General features: G+C 32.4%; 1 protein-coding gene across 3 annotated transcripts in view; it reads right to left on the bottom strand.

Moving 5' to 3' along the window:
• LOC128673139 (collagen alpha-1(XVIII) chain-like) overlaps positions 1–22,981 on the bottom strand; it is a 77,935-nt gene that overhangs the window by 32,344 nt on the left and 22,610 nt on the right. Inside the window, exon 1 of one of the 3 annotated variants that reach the window (XM_053750775.2) lies at positions 10,329–10,503. The exons of 1 other annotated variant lie outside the window; for it this stretch is intronic. The gene's annotated coding sequence lies outside the window, so the exon portion shown is untranslated. Of the gene's footprint in view, positions 1–10,222; positions 10,504–22,981 lie in introns of those variants that run through there. One more of the 3 variants, XM_053750774.2, reaches the window with a different exon arrangement.

Raw genomic sequence — 22,981 nt, 5'->3', positions numbered from 1 at the left:
TTAACTATTAGTTGTATAGTATAAGTACCTCTTATGTCTATCACTTTTACTTTGCGTGGGTTCCGCCCTAGAATAGGACCACTACATATATGATAGGCAATACATGATAGGTAACAACAGCATTCCCAGGGATAAAGCTTCTAATGTTATTATTTCCATCTAAATATCTATGTTATCATATTTTTATATAATAAATATATTTCAGTTGTAATGTACAACTCACTAGGTAAATAAGCCTAATAATACAATCTCATCTCCACCAGTTTTTCAAATAATACGAGGATTTTCAATTACCTACTGATCTGACCACTATTAGTGGAGCCATACAAATTTACTAATTAACACAGTAACATAATTTTGTTAACATTTCAGTATATTTCCCACTAATATTAATATGCTCTTTGAATATCTGGAATATGATCCATTAAAGTTTCCAAATACCTATTGACATAATTCATCGATCATTTCCAGGAATTTCGTAAATTGTTGCGTAAAAATTTCCAAACTATATTTGTCACTTTGTTGAGCCAAGTGCAAACTGTCACGTTTATGAAATAAGTTATATTTCCTCTGGTGCACTATAAACGGAAACTGAAACATGAATCACAACTGTTCTGTTTCCAATAAAACGTGGCGACCAATTATTAGCACTTGTGCCCTAAGTAATAAGGCCACAGATTCTGCTTAGAAATCCTTGGCACGTACTCATAAAATTTGGGAATGTACGACATTGTTGTGATCAGCTTTTGTTGAGTATTTGCAGCTCGACATGGTGAAAATAAAAAGTTGAAAGAAAATAGCTAATAACCATACGGATGTCTGTTTAAAATTTACATTCTTAATCCATACTATATCCAATAGGCAAACGTTTGCGAGTTTGTATGTTCAAAGATTCAAAGATTCAAACATTTATTTGCCAACTATGAGTCATAATTACAATACAGGTGTTATGTACAATTTTGTTCTTATCATAGCAACTCAGCGAGTATTGCAAATATGTTTGAGGCGGGTAATCTACGAAACTACCGAACTGATTTGAAAAATTCTTTCACCATTAGAAAGGTACATTATCCAAGATTGCTATTGAGATTACCCTCCTCAAACATACAAAGTTACAAACTCACAAACATTTACGTCTTTATAATAATAGTATAGATTTACTTCATCGCCTTCGCGTGATAAAAATACAAAGACAAATAAATAATGTGCCTAGTTTATGTTACTTTCCCAAGCACAAAGGTAAAAAGGTGCACAATTTATTGCACTGTTCACTAAAAAAAAAACTAAACCACCGTGCACACTTTACATGCAACCCTTGTCGGTTTTCGTCAATGCCTTACATAAAAAATGTATGGAAACGGTTAAAACGAAACGAATTTACTTGGTAAAGGCTTGGTACGACATCGGGTAGGTGTAACAAAAATGTCCCATTATAGTAAACTTTTTTATCTATGCAATGGGTATTAATCCTGCGAACGTGTCCGGTTAGCAACATTATTTTTTGTTATTTTAGTTTTAGTCTTCGTAGATAAGTAATAAGTTTTTTACAAAAAAATCATTTTTGACAAAAGCTTTTTTGGTTGATTTATTGCATGAAATGCGTAATAAAAAAAATCATGTCCGTGTAGTAAACCGTTGAAGAGTTCCCTCGTTAGAAGCCGTTCTTGGGTGAACAATCAAGTCATGCTGAATAATCATAAAAATGCATTGTCTGCAAACAGACAAATATGCATGTAAAAAAACGGACATGATTTTTTTTGTCATGCATCAAATGCAATAAAATCTCTCTGACATATCAAAAATATCATTTTTGCTAAAAAATATTGAGATGTAATAAATATAAAGCTTCGAACCCCATTTAATATTATATATAACTTCACTAGGTTATTGGAATACGTAGAAACAATACAAACTAATAAAAAATAGTTTCAATTTCCAGTTATTAACATGCATGAAACTGTTAAAATTATACCAGACACATTCGATTGCAATATTGATTTTTTTTGAAAATGTTTTTGTCACTCCATATTTATCTATATAGTCTATATTATCTAAATTAGCTGAATAACGACACCAATCACAAAATATATTTTGTGTTTGTATTGTGTGTATATTTTGTGATTGGTGTCGTTATTCAGCGAATTTCTAAGTGATTTTTATAAAGGTCGAATTTCATTGCCTAATTTGTTCCATATAATTATTTTGAGGTGAGAATCGAACTCGACAGGGATAACGGGCGGGAATATGTATATCGTCAATAGACTTCAAACTATGTACAATACAGTATTTTCAAAACATCTCACATACATTCACAACAACTTTGACGTAATATAACCTACACAGAACAACGCAAAGTACGCCATTTTATCTAAATAATGGAGATTAAACTTAACGACAAAATTGACTGGTGCTGAAGTTTATTGATTTTTTGTTATTTTAGCAATGTTATAATGCTTACACACTATTGAAACATTAGAAAGTGATTGAAGGGCCAATAAACCTTTATTAGTGCTTTAGTAAAGGTCAAACGAATTATTTGATACTATTTCTACTAAGCACAGTTTGCCATAAAGTCCTTTTTATTGTTTACTAGCTTTTGCCCGCGGCTTCGCCCGCGTGAATTTCATAGAAAAATCTCAGTAATTTTTTTATCGCGTATTCTGTAACACTATATTATATGATTCAAATTCGTGTTTTTCTCATCTTTAGTTCAATTTCCTGTTTCCCGCTGCGTGTCTCGTCCCGTAAACTTGTACAATCCCGCTATTTCTGCTATGTAATGTAGAATGTAGATATCTCGTACCGTTTCCAACATATTGTGCCATTATATTTTTCGCAATGTGTCCCATTCCGTTTCCCTTTTCCTTTCCCTTCCCCGTTTCCCTTCTAATTATATCTATATCAGACTTTCATCAATAAAAAAAAAAAATGTTTATATTCTGTTTACACTTTTGTGCAAAATTTTAAAGTAAATCGGCTCCGTGGTTTGTATTTTAATTTTCCTACAGGACCCTCCTCATTTTCCGGGATGAAATGTCTATTAAGATGTTAACCCGGGATTCCGGGGCATTTTTGATTCATAATTAGTTTTTCAATTATCCTACGGGAACCTGACCAATTACAGGGATGAAATGTATCTAATATGTTAACCAAATTTCAAGCAAATCGATCCAGTAGATTTCGAGTGATGCGCGTTCAGACAGACTGACAAAAATTTCCAAAACTATATTTTCGTCATCTATGTTTTAATAAATATAATTTTGTAATTCAAATTCTTGTCTCAAATTGTAATTCAAAGGAATATACTTAGTTACTGATGTAACTAAGTATATTCCATGAAGAATTTGAAAAATATATCCAATGTACAAATTTTACCTTTCTTCAATTTTATTATATGTATTGATAGTGTTTCATTATTTTGTTCATAAACTAAATTTTCCCCGCGGAATTTGAAACAAACATGATGATTACCAACTAACAATAGTGGGGTCATTTAAGGGTTGACGGGGTCCTTAACTACATGCATACCAAATTTCATCGAAATAGGTCCAGCAGTTCAGCGTGAAAGCGGGACAGACAGACTTTCATATTTCTAATATTGGTATGGATAAAAATTTTACGAGCACTATTTTACGTCAAATCTTGTTATAGTAATTTCTCAAAAAGTTACAAACTACTGGCGTTTTGGAACGACAGCTGCTAAGAAGAAATGACGAATGATCTTACAAATATTGTTTTTTAATCTGACAGATATTCTATCTGCCTGATATGGTTCCTGGATAACTTAACTACCTACCTACTTGAATACTTGTGAAATACAATTTTAACACTTTCTATTCATTATGTCACATATAGGCCATCAATACATTAGTTGCAAGCGTTGAAAACAGACCCAATCTGCGAAATATGCGATAAAAAAATGACTAAAGAAAGGGAAACACGCTTGTGAACGCGCGGCAAATAGCTGTTTTATATAAAAGTCTAGAGATATATTATCCTTATTATATAACACTGAAACATTCAAGTTTTAGGTGTAAGAAGGTTATCCAATCTTATATCGAAAAGCGACCGTTGTTCAATATCCTGAAACTTTCATAAAATGTGTAAGCAAAATGTTTTCCTTTCGAATATTGCCTCAAACGGAACAATATTCCAAATTCGCTCAAATAATATTAACATTTGAACACTTTTGTTCAGGTAGACCGGTTTCGATTTGGTAACATGCCCTTTTACACAAAATAACACATTCTTGTCTTGTATTATTGTGTGTATGACTACTACTTGCTACTAGATGTGGTAGGTAATCATTAAAGTCACGTTAGATGCCTTTCGGTGACTTGAATATAATCTGTCAAGATCATAAAATCAAAAACATTTATTCAGAAATTAGACACCACAGACACCACCTTTTCACGTCATATTCTGAATTAAGTAATATTTAGCAAAGCTACTAGGAACTACCACTGCTGAGAAGTAATGCCGAAACTCATTTAAACAGTGTTGGTCCCTATCATGGCAGAAGGGCTTACCATTTTTGTTCTTAGTTATATAACAATGTAAGTACACAAAAGTGAACATAACATATGATTCATAAGATCCGTGGGAAGTGGAGAAAATATTAGGAAATGTGAACCCTAAGCTTGGACTCTTTACAGCTGAAGAAGTAATCGGGAAAGCGCAAAGAAAGAGAAAGTGAACCATAATTAAACACAAATGCGATTTCGACTAGTTTAGAAAATTTAATAATTATAAATGAAATAAAATATTTAAGCATACTTAGTACTTACTAAGAAATACTCGTACATCGAAGTAAGCAAGCAAATGGTAATAAAAAGGTTCTAGATTGACTTTCAATTGCTATACTTATATATTAAATTTGCACTATTGTCGTTTGATGGGTGCAGCTACAAAGGGTATTATAATTTTTATAGGTTGGCTTTCCCGAGAACTAGAATCGATTCATGGAAAACTACTTCAATGAAATTTATTTGTATTATTGATTATTATTTTTTATTTCTAGCGTATTGAGAAATCGAAATTTGAAAAATCTTTTTGAAAATTGTTTTATTTCACATGTCACACACATATATTATTTAATAGATATATTACAATGTCGTCACAGATCTATTGAATACATAACAAAAAATATGTAGAATATGAATTCCCAATGGTGGGTTTCACCGCCAACTTTGACGTTAACTTTAATGCGCATAAAAACACAAGGTCTAAACATCAGCGGGGCGCTGGTAAAATGAACGTCAAATTTGACGTTGCAACTCACAAGTTTTCACGAGAGGAACGTGTCACAACAACAGATTTAATATGTTGCAAAAAAACCTCAACTTTTACTACATTGTCGATTGAAAATTTCAAGAAAAGGCAGGTTGGAATGCTAGTGTCATAAAACAACTTTTTTACTCTTCATTCTAAAAAAGTCGCCAGCCAGCCCTTGGCACTTTTCCTTGTTTACCTAACTTCAATTTTTTTCGACCTTTAGAATACGTTATTCTGTGTAAACGGTTACGAGCCTTATAGCCCCGGGTTCTATTCAAATTACTTTTTGAATTGAATAATAAAGTACTCCACCATAACAACGAATATTTTCGTTAGTTCAATCAATGTCTTCGCAATTTTCTTGTGTAAAGTTCTTTGATTTTACTTTCCGTAAGGGATAATATGAGATTGTTTTTGTTCCAATTTTTTTCAAAAATTAATGTTACATAATATCTTTTTTTTTACTGTTTTAAACAGTTAGGTATCTCCTCTCAAGGAAATGCTGTAGGTAATCAATAAAATAAATGACTTGAGATTTAAACTTGACATTGTCAATTTGTTGAATTAATTTTTTCCATTTATGCCTATATATAGCACATTAATTCTTATTTTACAACAAACATTTATAAATTCTAATTTGATTGCGTGTATATTGTTACTACAACTACGCAAAATATACGGGTCAGATGCCGATGAAATTTGTACTTACTTAGGTACTTTTATCGCAAAATTCCTACGGGAGTAGAGCTCAGAGCGAAATTAGAAATTTGCATATAATGAAACCAAACATCACAGACATGAGACCAGCATCCCATTTCCACCATAACGGTCAACATCCCGCAATAATTTGCTTTCTTATCGGATCACCCGATCCGCTGAGTCAGATTGATCCCATTCAGCCGATGTGCTATTCGTAGGCCTACCCGATCGTCCAAATGCAAATATCGAGGTTCGAGGTTGGATGACAGTTGTCAAATGGACCTAGGAATTTCTCAAATGTCACGCGTTAATGTCGATTCGTTTTATATATCATTTATTTTTTGTGTCGCTTATAATATTTATTTTAATGTGAAAGAAAAATAATCGTGAAGATTATTTTTTGCGCTAATTGAACTTCTGATAATGTCATTTCATAAGAATATTATTTTTTTATAAATCGATGAGATGAAATTCACGATAAGTAATTCCATATTTTTAATTTGACTATATAATTAAGTCAGCCGCAACTGTAATCCTCATTAAAGCACAATACGAAAAACGCGACGCAACAAAGAGAAATACCAAGAATTCCGCATGTTTTTTTCATGATTTATGCCAGTACTCAAATTAGCCAAATGCTTGCGTTGACTCACGACGTCCCTAAGGACCGCGAGGGACATTTTGAAATGTCAGATATCAACACATTTTTCATTCGAACCATCCACTTTTTGCGCTACATTTTCTGTCCCAATGCGATCCGTCGTATTTAATTATTGTCATCGGGAATCTGAATTATTTTTTAGAAAATGTTTGTGAGTAATATAAATTGTAAAATGTTAAAGGCAATGCCAAAATACTTTATTTAGATTGCGAAGACAGTTATTTCTTTCATTACACACAATGAGCGCATAATAAGAGGACTACGAGCGATTCGTGTCATATATTTTTACATAATAATAACATTATAGAAACAAAATTTGAAGCAACATTGTCATTTATGGGCAGCTGTATTCTGCGTAATTTCACGATTACTATTTTATAAGCCAGTAAAATGTTGAAAATTTTACATCGTAAAGAAATTACCTTATCGTGCGCGATATATTTTAGCGATTATATTTCATCGACCGAATTGAATTAAAATTGTGTTATTATTCGGTTTTACGAAAGTTTGTAACAAGTGATGTCTTATTATGACGAAAATAATTTCGGTTAATAATACCTTGGTTCTATTTCCAGAAAACTTTAATTCCCTCATTAACTAAATATTGCATAATTTTAGCACTCCACGTTCTATTTAAGTATTTAACACTATTTACTAATGTAATCAATCAAGCAAATAATTTCATGTTCATTCAGGGATAGATATTGGTCTAGTTATCTTTTATTTAACTGAAATTTAAAATAAGCTGTAGTTAGTATGAAATTTTCAGCTATAAACGGGAGTTAATTTCCGAAAATATGTGAACGTTCCCACAATTTTCCTGGATTATTTAAATCTGTAATTTTGCTAAGAGTTTGCATCTTTTTTACTTGTTGTTATAGCAGCAACATAATTAAATAATCTGTGAAAATTTCATATTTTTATAATTTACTAATACCACGGTTCATGAGATACGGCCCGTTGACAGATGTACAGACAGACACTAATCCGGGCCGAGAGTAATAGTAAATTGCTCTTACAAAACCCTAAAAAGAAGTAAGTAGGTACCTAATATTTTATTTCTACGGAAATCCAAAGCACTCTAGAATCCGGCTTGACGCGTGCCAAAAATAATCTAAAAACTTTTAAATTCGCCCGCAAACTTCTTATACTGAAAGTTCGAAAAGAAACTTAGCACAAGGGTAACCAGTAAACAGACTGCGTCTACGGTTTTATATTAGAGGAGTTTGTTAGAACGTGTTTGTGACATCAGTTGAGGTAGGTTTTTGACGTATTATAACTCAAAAATATAGATTTAGAAAGGACCCCGCGTGTAGGCTCAAAATAAATCAATACACACAGTGCACGAAGAGCCTTTTTTTTTCGAAATATGATTAAACTTGTATTGGATTGACTTTTGTTTGGTTGAAGGAAAAAAAAAATTATGTGAAAATAAAGTAGATTTTTCAGATATATTATATCATTAGTAAATCACCAAGTCTACTAGTTAATACACCAATCCTTACACATAAGTGCAAACTTAATAATGCACTGGTCTTGTAATATCAGTTTTATAATATGTAATCTTAAAGTGAGTACCTATTTCTGGAAATACTATTCCGATTTGCAATTTGCCGAAGTAGCATAACATAGTTTGAGCTATGTTTAAAGTTTGTTAAATTACCAACTGGAATATAACACGAACAAAGGCATAATTTGGCTCTATTTATCCTTGTGTCTATTTAGGCCGTAAATCAATACAAAGTCACTACAACAGTAAATACTTTCCGACTAAATTTAGGCATAATCATGCACGCGATTAGTGTTAATGTGAACATTGGCTGAAAAAAGATTTAGCGGAATATTCTCACGGGGAATATAATATAATAAAATATAATAATTATAATATTCCCCTATATTTAGTTTAATAAAAGATAGTTGGAAGATAAAAACGAATAAAGAAGTCGTTACACTAAAGGAGAAACGGCAAGTGACAGAACGAAATGCAAGGAAATTACTCACTTTTTGTATTCATTCAAATTTTACAAGGTAAGTATTTTGTAAATCTACTCGTAAACAAGAATGGTGATAGATAATAGTGATACAGTAGATAGTTGTTGAGAGAAAGATTTGGCAGAAAATTTTAGAAACGATAAAGGTGAAGATTGTAAGCTAATAAAAGAACAAGAAAGTAGACATACTAGTGTTATATTTAGAATTAAGTCCATCTATTGTAATTTTATCGTGCAGTTAAGTGAGCGTGCAAGTGTCGACCAACATGTTGTGTAACCACAATCAGCAGAACCCTGCTCTAGAAGGAAATATCCCCCAGTAGGCGCTATGACGAGATGACTAAAAGATAAAATTGCGCAACAATAGCATTCTTGTGCTGGGTTGACGTCAGGCAAACGACCGGTTTATTTACCCGAGCTTTGTGGCATTACAGCCCCGAACGCATTTCAGGTACACGCCAAAATGAATGTGAGATATTAAACATAGCTCCTAGTGTTGCCACAACCTAGTCGAGAGAAAAAATATGAAAATTTACCTTATGTAATTAGTTACCTATATTTTTGGTTATTGTTAGTTAGTATTTCTGTTCTTCAAGACAGGACTATTAATCAAAGAATATCTAATTTTGTTTTCGACTTATGTACTCGTAATTTCAAACAAACCACGTATACTCATTCATCGTTATCGTAAATATACTTATGAGTTCTGTACGAGTTACTGAATGTAATGACAGTTATCAATTTACGTATATAATTACTAGATGTTATTTTGAATAATTACTGCTTGGAGCCTAGGGAGCCTTTGTTGAAATTTTAATTAGATTCACACTGCAAGAAAATAAGGAAACAACTATCTAAAACATATAAGTGTTGAATTAATTACTAAAATATCAAGATTCGTATTATAGTGTTATATTATTTAGAATGTTTTTTTAATATTGTATAATCTTGAAAAAATTTCTATCTTGGCCTAATATCCCAGTTGCCATGCCACAAAATATTGCGATGCTCTAAGGGTCACCTTAAGGAATGGAATAATTTATAAAAGGATAAAATAACACAAAAAATACCTATACTAAAAATATAAGGATTAGCTATTTAAATTTACAAGTAGTTGGTAAGTTTTACTAAAAAAAGTATTATAAAAAAATTACCCATTAATAATAATGTACTAATGTGTAAAGATGGGAATTATTTTTGACAGCGCTCCCTTGGGAGTATTGGGATAAAAAGTACTGTTTATTTCACGGGATTCATGTAGCTTCCTAATAGTGAAAGAATTTTGGAAATCGTTTGAGGAGTTCCGACAATGACTTCTCCTACACACAAACTTACACGTTCTCATTTTAATATTAATTATACTTAATTATGAAGATTACCTAATTGCACGGTTCTCCGAAAACAGATTTTGTTTCAATATTTTCCGATTTTTGTTAAAAATGTATTCGTTTGGTAAATATATTTTATAAGTATTTTTATATTAGATCTTTTTACATTTTAAGTTTTATTTAAACAAGTTTTATCAATTTATATAAATTATATTATCATACACATACATATGTACATATATTTTTTGCCAAAATTCTGTAGAAATTACCTTATAAGTGACATGTCAAGTCATGGCTCACGTTATCTTAACATCTAGAGTATTCGATTCAAAGGTAACAAGAAATGAATATCATAGTAATACACCAAGCTTTTACCTAATCACAATTAATTTATATTAATCGGTTCTGGCACAACACTGCACAGTCACTTTACATTTAGTCACAGAACACGCAAAAGGTGACTCGCGAGTCGTATCGACTACGACAGCTATGTGTGCTACGAGTTCGTAGCACATAGACGTCCGATCGGCTACGGAGCTACGGCGGCACTGCCTATGCGGGCGCGATTTATTCAACTTGCCACAGCTTGGATGTTACTTACTCGTAGCAGAGATTCTATAATCAATAGCTTTACGTTTATTTTTTTATTTTACCAACATTATTTTTGTAATTAGTTCGTTGGATTTGAGAAGAACGTTATTGTAATTAAATGAATAAGGTACAAGTGTAAGTCTCGCACAAACTATTGAAATCCATCTGTCATTTCCTCTAGTATTTATTTCGCTCTCTTGGCCTCTAGATCTTCAGACAATTGTGAAAACTCATACACTAACGTAACACGAATGGTATGCTCTGTCTTTTCAAATAACGTGTTGCTATTTTAGATTTGTACTAGTGCCTATGTTAATATGTATTATAATGTCCTTTGCTACCATATGTGTAATATGTACTGCCAAAAATTTTTAAAACAAAACCTGAATTGGTCAGACGAAAAAACAATGCTAAGAAAGAAAAAAACTAGGTTTATTGGAATGGTCAAGTCCGCTGGCCTTTGTTTTTTATAAAAACAAAGAGTTTTTATTATGAATAAGAATAACATATAAAAATTCAATTCCAAAATTAAAACAAAGTAGTAACCAACGTTTCAAGCTTACTATGTACAAAAGACCAGTTAAACAGCTTAAATTGTTTAAAATTGCACTACAACTCCCTGAGAACTTTTAAATCGATTTAAACTTTGATGCACTGGTAATGCGGTTTTACGTTTTGGAAGTGTTTTATTTAACCTACAATTGTAGAATTTTGCATGATTTTTATTCAAGAAATAGTTTTGGAAATGTACATAACAGTATATCACAGATTATGCAATATAAGCTGATACTTTGCCAAGCAAAAAATATGTTTGGTTTATGAAATACGTTAAAATGGTATATTTTAATCTGATCCGAATCAGCAAAAAACGTTTGTATTTAAACAGAGATTTTATAGCCAAAATGAAACTGGAAATATTATGCTCAATGTTTTTTGTTATACACAATCATATTCGCAGGTTACGTTCGGGGCTGTGACGCCGTGAAGCCCGTGATCATAATATTGTATATAGATTTCGTCCAAACTAATTTCCTTCTTTGGATTACACTATAATTGAAGGAATAATCTAGAAATCTGTATAATATTTTCCATTTTCATGATTCAAGTGCAACGAGACGTGCTGATTTCCCTGTGAATTTGTAAAATTTGCGATTTGCCGTTTTGATATTTTTTTCACAGCTGAGCAGCTAACAGAGGCCGTAATTTGATGTATATTTCAATTCGACGAATCCTTTTTATCGAGGATATCTCAATGCATGTTACAAAAAGGTTTCTGATGTAAAGACAGACAGGCGGAGAATAAAATAATCCTATAATGGTTCCGTTTTTTACCACCGATGTAAATTATTTTATTATAAATAGCTACCAAAAATGATGATATAATATATTAATTAAAAGTAGATACTAAAAAGGAATTGTAAAAAGCCGTAAAAGCACATAATTTTAAGTAAAATATCTTCTAAAATAAAAAGAAACGCGTGAAAAGAAAAAACAAGTACTTGAAATCCGAGCTAGAAAGTTTAACAAAGGTTACGATTTTATAATCATTATTATTGAGAAGGAAAACGCGAAAAATCCAATGGAACGAAGTGGCGATCAATGGTTCCTAAAGTTGGGTCGAGGCGCAGAATTTAAAAATAATGTTATGAATAGAAGTGCTATAGATGTCAGATGTTTGCGATATAATAGGGAAATTTACAAGGTATTACTATGAACATTGGTAAAAGTACCAAATACTATGATATAATTCATATGAAAGAACTCAATTGACTTAAGTAGTAAGTTAATTTAATAATAGATCAAACATTTTTGGTAAATTTGTTTGTTTTATATAACTTTATTGTGAAACACGAAGACACAAGAAACAGAAACGTACTTATCATAGCAACGGGCTGATCCCATGGAGAGATCTCTTCCAGTCAGTCAGGAAATTTTTCAGTAATGATCATAATTTTATCTGCGGTTTTAGTTGTGTTGTGCCCGTGTATGTATTGTAAGAAGCGTTTTAGCAAGTAAAAACATCGCCCGAAGTTGTTCTTGATAAAAAGGTTTTGTCAAATGTGTTTCGAAAAGGCATCACTTTTTTTTATTTGATTGCTATTTTATTTGCGCTATTAATTGTTGTAGGTTATGTTCTATATTTTGTAATTACAGTCAATCGTAAAAAGTACACTTTACTCCAGTCAAGTTTCTACCTCAAAATCAAAACAAAAACAAACAAACAAAAACGATTTCATCAAGAAATTGGATTCCCTGTGCAATTGCGTGATAAAAGATTCATAGAAGCAAACCACACGACTGTCAACGAACGTAACAAATAACATTTTATCTATAGACAATTCATATCAAAGCGATGCGAATTCCCACAGTGTGTGAAAACGAATAATTTTCGATTTAAAACGAGCTTCAACTGTTAAAATTGTTGGAATACGGTAATACTAAATCAAAATGAAATGTTTATTAAACGTAACACGAAAACATTTTGAAATCATGTAAGTAGGTAAAATTTAGTTTTTCGATAAAACAAATATTTGTAATTTTTCGCGTTAACGCATTTAGAAAACAGGGAAATTTTATGCAAAACTGAAGCGTTGAACGTTGCGCGAATATCGATGTATTATTGTACAAATTAACTTTTTGGACCTGAATATTAGTACCCCGATATTGGTAAAGGCATTCCGTCTGATTTGCCATCTCCAGTAGAATTATTTTATTATATTTTAATTCAATTCTATCTGTTCCAATTATCGTCTACTCTTGTGATAAGTGTGTATCGTATAGTAAGTACATAGTTTCAATGGTAAAATAAAGCTGTATTCACACTCACCGTCCTTTACTCGGCTAATCTTGCCCTTTCACCCCGACTACCTCATCTCCATACAAATCGTTGCGGCAAACTATTTAGTCGGTTAATTCTCTTATTAGACGTTGATTACAAAAGGGACAGGGTTCAAGAAGATTGGCTGTTGCATAGATAACAAAATAGGTTAAAGATAGACCTTTTATGATATGATGTCTCAGGTAGGGACAAGGCATCAAGGATTGATGCACTAATCCATAATTAGTTTGTGGGTATATTTGTTACTTCTTCACGCTCTAACGGCTAGGCCATTTTTTATGAAATTTGGTTCGGTTAAATTTAGGTAGCTGATACTTTGGATTAAAACATAGAGATGTTTATCCTGAAAATACGCGATTCCCGTAATATTTTGTCAAAAAGTGTATTCATAAAAAAACTCATGTGGAACGAGTAGGACTCGAACCTGGGTCCTTTCAATCCACAGGCAGGCGCCTTGACCATTACACCGCCACCGCTCCAAAACAACAACTTAAAAAAGCTATCTATATCGTACAACACATTTCATGAGCGGAACTTGGGCTCCGACGCTCAATGGCTGCGGAAGAAACCGGGAATACGTTCAGATGAGAGAGAGAGAAGTTATATGAACGCATTTACACCGTATATGAACATATTCATATTCAGACGGCATTATTAAAATGCCATCTGAATATCAGTGTACACAGTATCTACGAATATCGAATGTACGTACTCGTATTTATAACGAAGGTACTTAGTAAGTATCAATACTTCACGAAGGTACTCAGTATAAGCGGCTTTTTAATTAAGTATATAAATATTAATATCTTTACATTCAGACAAAATCAATAAGGAAAACGTTCAGGCCAACCCGATATTAATATTGATATTGACAAAATAGCTCCAAAAATAAAGTAATCCAATATAAAGATTTTATTATTATTAATAGATCAATTCATGTAATACAGATAAATTTATTAGATAGTATATACAACGATATATATACAGCTAGTACAAAATATCTGTATACATTCGAAATGGTAAGATACGATACATACTTTGGGTAGATATTTTATTCGAAGCATGGATTTAATAAGTCGGAGTACCTACTAATTCCATGATTCGAAGTTTCAAGTTTAAAATAATTAATGGTTTTGACAAATTATGCCACAATTACTTGACTTAATAGGAAACGGTGGCCCCCGAATTCCATTCGGTTTTCACTAAGGAATAAAAGACACTGACAAAAAAGGAAGAAGAGGTCCATGCAGGGAGAGCGAGGAAGAGTTATGCAAGCCAACTGAAAGAGAAGGCAGGCGTTGTGTCGTATCAAGACCTTAAAAGCAAGGCCGAGGATAGAGAGGCGTGGCGTATACTCCACCGACAAGAGCATAGCTCTTAAATAAGAAGAAGATAAAAATGTTATCACACAATCATCTCGATCATAATTAAAGAAAAATAATGATCTCGATCTATACAAGTTTATTTGCTAAACAAATTAAAAAATCCCCGACTTTCAATATTCATTTAGTTACAACTTTGAAACAGCTGAAACGATTTTCAAGAAACATGGCTAAGAACACCCGGGATAAAATTATCTATGACAAAAAAAAAACTAAACGAAAATCGGGTCATTCGTTTAGGAACGATGCCACATGCATATACTCATAACACCCATCTTTTTGCGTCGGGGGTTAATTAAGTGTAAACAAAAATGCAATCACAACCTACCAATCGCCTAGTATTATAAGTAGTTAAGTTTTATTGTTATAATAATTATTATTTATGATTTAAAATTCTTACGATGAAACTGAAATATCCTTACATAATTTGAATTCACTGCCTAAATTACGAATCTTATGAAACAAAATTTTCATTTCAACAAATTTTTGTAATTAAAGTTTCAAATTTCCAACAGATAAATACCTACTTGAAACAAATTACATAATACTCTTCATTTTGATTTCAATTACAGGAGGAAAATATCGAGAAATTCTGAGTATGGGAGAGAGAGTGAGAAACGCTCAATACAAATATAAACAAGGCAAATAGAAACTCAACATTTTCTAAGTTGAAGGTTTATAAGCCGTCTTACGTTTATAATGAATAGTAAGTTCAATTGTAACTACTTTAAAAAAATATGTATATATATTTTAAAAACCCTACAAGAGTATATCTTTCGACCGATATGCGACAAAATTCTCAATGAATTACAAACAATAAAAATACATGTACATAGGTACATGGAAGTGGGCCTAGATTGCAACAAAATTCAAGTTCAAAACATAATTTATATATTTACAATATTTCTGCTCTTCGAAAGGTTTATTGAAATCCTTATTTATATAAATATATACAAACAGTTTTTTGAAAACAAAGCCATATAAATGTTTATGTATAAAATAGTCTGTAAATATCAAAATTAGGACTTGAATTTTCTTATAGTTGTTCTTTGGTTAATTAGAGTTGTTTTAAAAATTAAGTTTTATTTAAAACTTTTTATGAAGTACACGGATGCAAAGACAAGGACTCTCTTCGGTAAATTATCATTGAATAATAATACTGGCCGAAAATATTTAAATAGTCATTCGGACTTAATTAAAAAAATAATATCAGTATGTATTCAATTGTTCCATTCGAAAAAAAATACAAAACATTCCATAATTGAAATTTACGAGGCTGTACGAAAAATGGCCAGTGCTTCCTTGGAGCTAGCTTTGTCGGACTGACCCAGATCCTAAGTTTGCTAATTAGACCGTGCACCCGTGTATAGCAGGTTTGACTCTCCTAACAACTTGCTTCTTGCGATCGTAGGTAATTCTGCCACTAAATTCGTAACTGGCGCCAGTTAAGTAGACATATTGCAATAGTGTGCTGTAACATATTTTTTAAGGACTTATGAGTATCTCTGTACTCGATACTTTATCGCATCCGCAAAGTTGATAAGATGTAAACAATTTTAATAAAAGCAAATATAAGAATATTTTCCTGTCAATTAGACAACTGCAGTTATATATTTATGACTATTAATGTATTTTTTGTAGACGTCATTATTTTTGTTACTTGTATATTAAATACATATAATAAATAATAATTAAGCAATTAATGGTAATATTATCAATTAGTGATTGAGCTTAAAAAATATTAGTGAACAGGCTTCTGAAGCTACTTAAAATTCATAAATTTACAAAGTTTCCGTACAATTTCATACGGCAACTAAGAAAGAAATGGAAGTTTCAGGGTCGAAGGAATTCTTATAACAAATTTAATAAGAGCCCTCTCGAAGAGGATTTCTTTAAATATTTCAGTCAAATATGCAAATGACTAGAAGGAAGTTATAATCTTTCCACGAATAATGATGAAATTTTAATTAATTCGACGTTCAATAAGGAGAAAAATTAAACGAAACTCCAATAATATCTTCGTCCGCAGTTTGTTTTTAGGAAAAAGTACATAAAAGTTTAAAAGGTCATCGTAAAATCCTATTTATAAAATGGACCACACACAACGGGCCACATTAAGCACTTAGCTTGTATTACAAACACAAATCGGGTAACATATCCGTAAAAAAATTTTGTGATCGGAGGTACAAATATTTGCCCACGCTGGGTATCGAATCCAGGACCTCGAGATAGCGGAACGGCATTGTGACCACTACGCCATGGAGGTCGGTCGATTCATAATCTCAGGGTTGCGTAGATACGTTCCAATGGATTTTTCTTACAGTTCGACAAGTCTTGTATCTTGTCAGTAATCCAATATGGGCGTGTAATTCGGCAGCGAAGAAGATTGTGTTATATGTAGCTCTACCATTACATTTATCTCTTTCACTCCTCACTTGCTTTTTGTTTCATTCTCGGCTGTACTCCTCGAAGCCTGAAGTGGAATGGCCCAAAGTTCACGTAAAGCTTTCAAGTCCTCTTATCCCTTAATCGCATCGTACGACATCGACAGGACATGGAATTTCAATTCTAGGACGGAAACTTCGCGATCACTTAATATCTGTGTTTAGCTATTTGTTACATTAAATATAGCGCGGTAATTTTCTCTTTTACTTATTAATCTTGTAACTGTGGTCGAGCAGAAAAATGCCTATCCAAATACACCGGTAAATAAATTGGTTTCGGTAAACTCAAGTACAGATTTAGGCATAAAAAATTCATAGTTTTAAGACCCCTGTCAACGATATGGAGGCGAGTAAATATATTTCCCATTTTAGGATACTATCCATCGTCCACGGAAATCTTCTTAAATGGTGAAAAAACTGTGAGGGATTGCAAACAATATGCTCTGTAAGATTATCGTTGATTTCTGTATAATAAACAAATCTTAATAATAAAACAATGATATTACATTATTGTAATTATAACTAGCTGATGCCTGCGACTTCGTTCGCGTGGCCGAACAATTTTTGGTAAGGAGTGAAAATTATTAGAGAAATTTTATTGTACTTCATAACACAAGTCTCGACTAGTTACTTTGGGACTAATTTAATCTGTGTGATTTATCCATACACGTATTTACTTTTTATTTATTTAGATAAAATTAGATCATGTGCTTCTTAAAATAGGATACATATTTTTGCTTTCTTGTAAATATAAAAATTTCAGTTAATTAGTACACTGTTTATCTCCATAACTTATTTAACGCTCGCCCCAATGCCTTCCATTAAATAATGAGGGAGATTTGTACCACTGCAGTGCTAACAGGGTAAAATATTGCCCTAAAGGATAGTTTATTGTTGCAGTTTTGTGCACTGCGTTAGAATTACAATTAGGCTTTCATTTACATAAGTTTGTATTACGTTTCTACAACGGTTTTTTTTGACAGTATTATTTTTCAGGAGTTCAGAAGTATTGAAATATATTTTTAAGAGTTTCTATTTCGGTAAATAATTCTCATTAATAAATATAAAAAACTCTTTCTTGGTTGACTTACAGAACAAGAACTGAACGGCTGAAATTGACACTAAGGTTATCGAGTTGCACCGGTCAACATTCATCGTAACTTTAACCTACGTTAAAACGTTAACGTCAAAATTCACTGGAGCAACTGAGCCTTAGCTTAGGTTGCAGTCAATTTTGACTTCAACTTTAACCTGCGCAGAAAATCGCAAAGTATGCCATTTTGTCTAAACGACAATGGTGCGCATGTTAAACTCAATAGCATAATGGTTCATTTATAATTAAAGGTATCATTATAGTTGTACCTGTATAGAGCACCTTAGGGAATAGTCCAGGGACCAGTAGGCCCTTTTATAGATACAAGCGGACAATAACCCAGCAACCGCCATTCCACAGTCTGTTGTCAGCCGTGAAAAGATTTCTGATTATTTTGTTAATTTGAACAAATTTTCTGTACAATCTGGGCCGCGACACATCTGCCACTAAACGGTTATGACCGTGTAACTATTTCCTAAACGACCCGCAATCACGGCGCTGGCACGCGTTTTGTGCTGCATTTTTAGACGCATTTCGACTTGTGTGTTATCGGTTATACGACTTTTGTTGTTAGTGCTACATATGTTTTCGACGACGTAAACGGTATGTATTATTGTATCAAATATATATTATTATGTTTAAGATACATCAGCAATATTGGAAGATACGTTAAAGTCAAATTTTAATAGCAGTGATTCTCTCACCAAGTTTGTTCCTGTGTTTTAACTTTAATTAATTTATGTGAAATATATATTTTTTAATCTTTTTTGCGTTCGCATTAAATTTTAATTTTTATAATTACTATCATTTACAACATTGGGTCAGTGGTTTTTTTATAAAAATAACATGGCATATTTTTATAAAGAAATAATGAAATCAGTTTTCTTATGTACGTAAGTCTCATACCTACCTCTTATACATTATCTTCTACCTCATATACTTATACAAACTAGGCTGATAAATATTTCCAACATCAAAATTAAAAGACTAATAACGATTATAAATATGCATAGCCTTGCTTAATAAAGACAGAATGACGGAAATTATTATACCCACATGACGTTATGACGTCTAATATATACAAATTAACGTCCATGGCATGAAAGGCCCACACAAATTACAGGATAGCCCGCTTTGTTTTTGATATGATTATGTTATGTCGTAAGGAATGTAGATGAATGGTTGGAGTGACGAAGGTATGCGAAAATCAACTTGGGTTAGCTCGGTTTCGGTTAGCCGTAGATAACATATCTATATAACTCAGCCGCATAAAAATATTTTATTTAATTATGCAAATAAAGTCATTTTTTAAGCTCTCTCTCTCTGTCTTTTTTAATCGCACGTTGCGTTCAGAGTCATGACGTTGCGAAGCGCGGAGTCAGCGTAAAAAATAACCTTGAAATTTTTAAGATTCTGCTGTAATTTTAAGACCAGCCGCCTGCCTGACGTTAAACTTCTTTGGGAATGCTATTGTTGCCTTAGTTCTTTGGGGTGGTACGGAGATATAGTAAACCTCGAACTGCGACAAGAACAGAAAAGCAAATATTAACCTGGTAGTCGTATCCAGGGTAAAATTTCAAGGAAACGCTGGATACAGGCGACTTCCAATCCGTTCTTTTTGGAAACCATTGAAGATGTCCAGCAGTAGACTGTAGACATAATTACAGACCTTTTTTATGGATAAAGAAAGTTAATAGTCTATTTACACAATGAGCTTTTGCTTATAACTTATAATATTAGACCCAATGCGAATTGGTTAGAATAAATATTTTTTTTGATATTTGTTATGCATTCATGAATAATTCGAAATCCATTTGTTAGTTATCAATACGCTAATGAGCCGTCATATGTTGGATGTAATATAATTATTAAAGCATCAGCATGTTAAGGCGTGGACTATTACAAGATAAATTACGAAATGAAAAAAACGTGTTGCACTCCGGGAGTGCCGGCAGAAGTGAAAACTTGTGCATTTTTGACGTCTTACGAATTTTCGATCAGGTCACATGTCCTGGCGCGAATTTAATATTTTTAACCCATTACAAAAAGTGTAAAAAGCCGCTAAAGAAGTTTTCACTTCAAAAATATAACAAATTTCTTTCCGTCGATACAACAGATGACTTCACTTTTTCCCCCGGGACAATATAAGAGATAAAACTTTATGGCTCTACCAAGAAACTTAAGTACTTCGGTGATTTTCCAAATGTTAAGTACAGCCATTCGTAGAAATTTTCAACAATAATGGCATTCTTAGAAGATGTCAAGGAAACTCAATATTAAATTTTTTTGTTGATATTCTATAACATTTTATATGTTTTTATTATGTTTCATCTGCACCGGCGTTTGTTTGTCTGTAATAAATACAACTTAACAAGCTAACCTACACAGGATCGGCCCTCGGCCTCAACGGCTTTTTGAATGAAAATTTTATTTTTTGTATTTTTTTCAAGAAGTTCTGTATGATGACAATTAAAGCTTATAGCAAAAATGACATTTAAAAAAAACTTATATACACGTAACAGTCAAGAGGACATCAAACTATCCAAATACATTGCAAACTCACCGTTATTACCGCGCCATAGAGGTTCGTCAATGGTAACTTGATGTGCTGTTGACCGAACAAGCAACAGCATGAAATGTCACTCTACCTTGCATTTTCTTAGAAACTTCTGAATAGAATATCTGTGAATTTTTCATAATAGGGAACCCAATAGTCTATTCGTAAGGTTTGAAACGACGACGACAAGATATCGAATAATACCGCAAATAGCATAAAATACAAATAACTAGTTTCAGAATTTACAAATGGGGGGGGTATTTTTTCAAAATCCGTAGTTCAGAGATAATGGTTGGCTAGGCCGTAAATCTGCTAGAATGGGTTCAAAATAAACAGTTTCGCTCGTTCCAATTGTTCCTTTGCACTGTTATAATCATACTCGGAAACGAAGTTGTTTTTGTGGAATTTTTAATTCCAAATCATAAAAGGCTGTAGTTTTATATAACGTGTACGTTAAAAAGCTGTAGTTTTATACGTGAATGTGTACTTAATAAAGTAAATACAATATAGTTTCAAAGAACAGTTTTAAGAATGATTTTAGCAATTTATCATCTCTCATCATGACTTTGTCATAAATTTAGTACATTTAATGATTTTTCTTTATTTTTATATTATCATCATCAGCCATTTTAATACCCCACTGCTGGGATATTGCCTTCCTTATTGGTAAGGAACATGTGGCATGACCCCCACGGGGGCCCAATGAAGATTAATAGGTTTTAACAACTGCTTAAACTCAGTCAGGGCCAACGCTTTAACGCATGGAGGAGCTCAAGAGACAATTATAAATCCGAGATTAATCATTCATAAAATTGACATTACCACAATAAAGATTATTTTTTCAAAGTCAGTAAAACTAATTCTAGTATTTGTAAAAAAAATATAAAATGTAATGACAGCGCGGCCGCAGCGATCGAAGCGCTCTGAGAACCACTCTAAAATGGTAGGACATTTGTTTTACCATAACATTTTCATTGTTAATATTTATGAAGTGAAAATGTTGCATAAACTTTGTGTAGTTGGGGCGATTAACGCGAAATTAACAAATTAACATAAAATACGCGTCTCTCGAGGAACTTTCCTAAATATGCTCAGTTTCACTTCATGGCTCTTTACTTATGTGCATACATTTAAAACTGTTCTTTATTGTATCCTTCTTTAAGGCAATTACTGCTTGCACACTAGCGCCACCTCACATTTTTAATAATTTCTTTTTTCTTAGCGAAAATTCAAAAACAAACTTAATAGATTACGCCTACTTAAATATTTTTAGTAAAAAGAACTATAATAGTGTTCTTTAATATAATGTGATCACAGTAGACTAAACGGAATTTAACGGCCACTGTTTTTGATTTAGTCAACTGTGTGTGATGCAATGAAAAACTACAATATTCTCTATTTATTGTGGAATAATCTGTTAAGATATTTTTTTAATATTCACTAAGAAAACGCCTTAAATTAAAACAAGGCAATTCAAACTTAAGATGGTACTAAATATAGTTTAATTTATTGGTTGTAACTTTTTATAAATAGGAAGTAGAATCAAGTGTACGATTTGTATTCTTCCTTAAGTTACATATTATAAAACAAAGTCCGCTGCCGCCGCCTCTGTCTGTCTGTTCGCGATAATCTCAAAATACTCCATGGATTTTCATGCAATTTTCATCAATAGGTAGTATGATTCTTGAGGAATGATATTTGTATAAATTATTATATTTTTACCCGAGCGACGCTGGAATGGGCTTCTAGATAGACATCCAAGAGTTGTCTATCTGACTAATACAAAAGATCATTTTCTTACTTGACCTGACCGGGGATTGAACCTGAACACTCCAGTGTAGCGGTCCGGCATGAAGACCATTGTATTTAGATCATTGAATTAGTAGGTACTACGGAGTAACTACTAATTGCATGATTTAGATAACTGCAATGTCTCCATACACAAGTTCTGAAATTTTAATAGAATAATTTATAACATCCACGTGTCCTACAATAAATCTCAGAGTAGGTATCAAAGTTGGTCATCCAACTATAGAACTCGTTACGGCAGGCGCGGGAACTTCGCTCGCTATGCATAAGAAACTTGAAGCGCCATCTGCAGCCTTCTTTGCAACTAATTATA

Source organism: Plodia interpunctella, chromosome 10, assembly GCF_027563975.2.
Source record: "Plodia interpunctella isolate USDA-ARS_2022_Savannah chromosome 10, ilPloInte3.2, whole genome shotgun sequence".
NCBI lineage: Eukaryota > Metazoa > Arthropoda > Insecta > Lepidoptera > Pyralidae > Plodia > Plodia interpunctella.
Note: the sequence above shows the minus strand (reverse complement) of the source record. Positions and strands in the feature narration are given on the sequence as shown.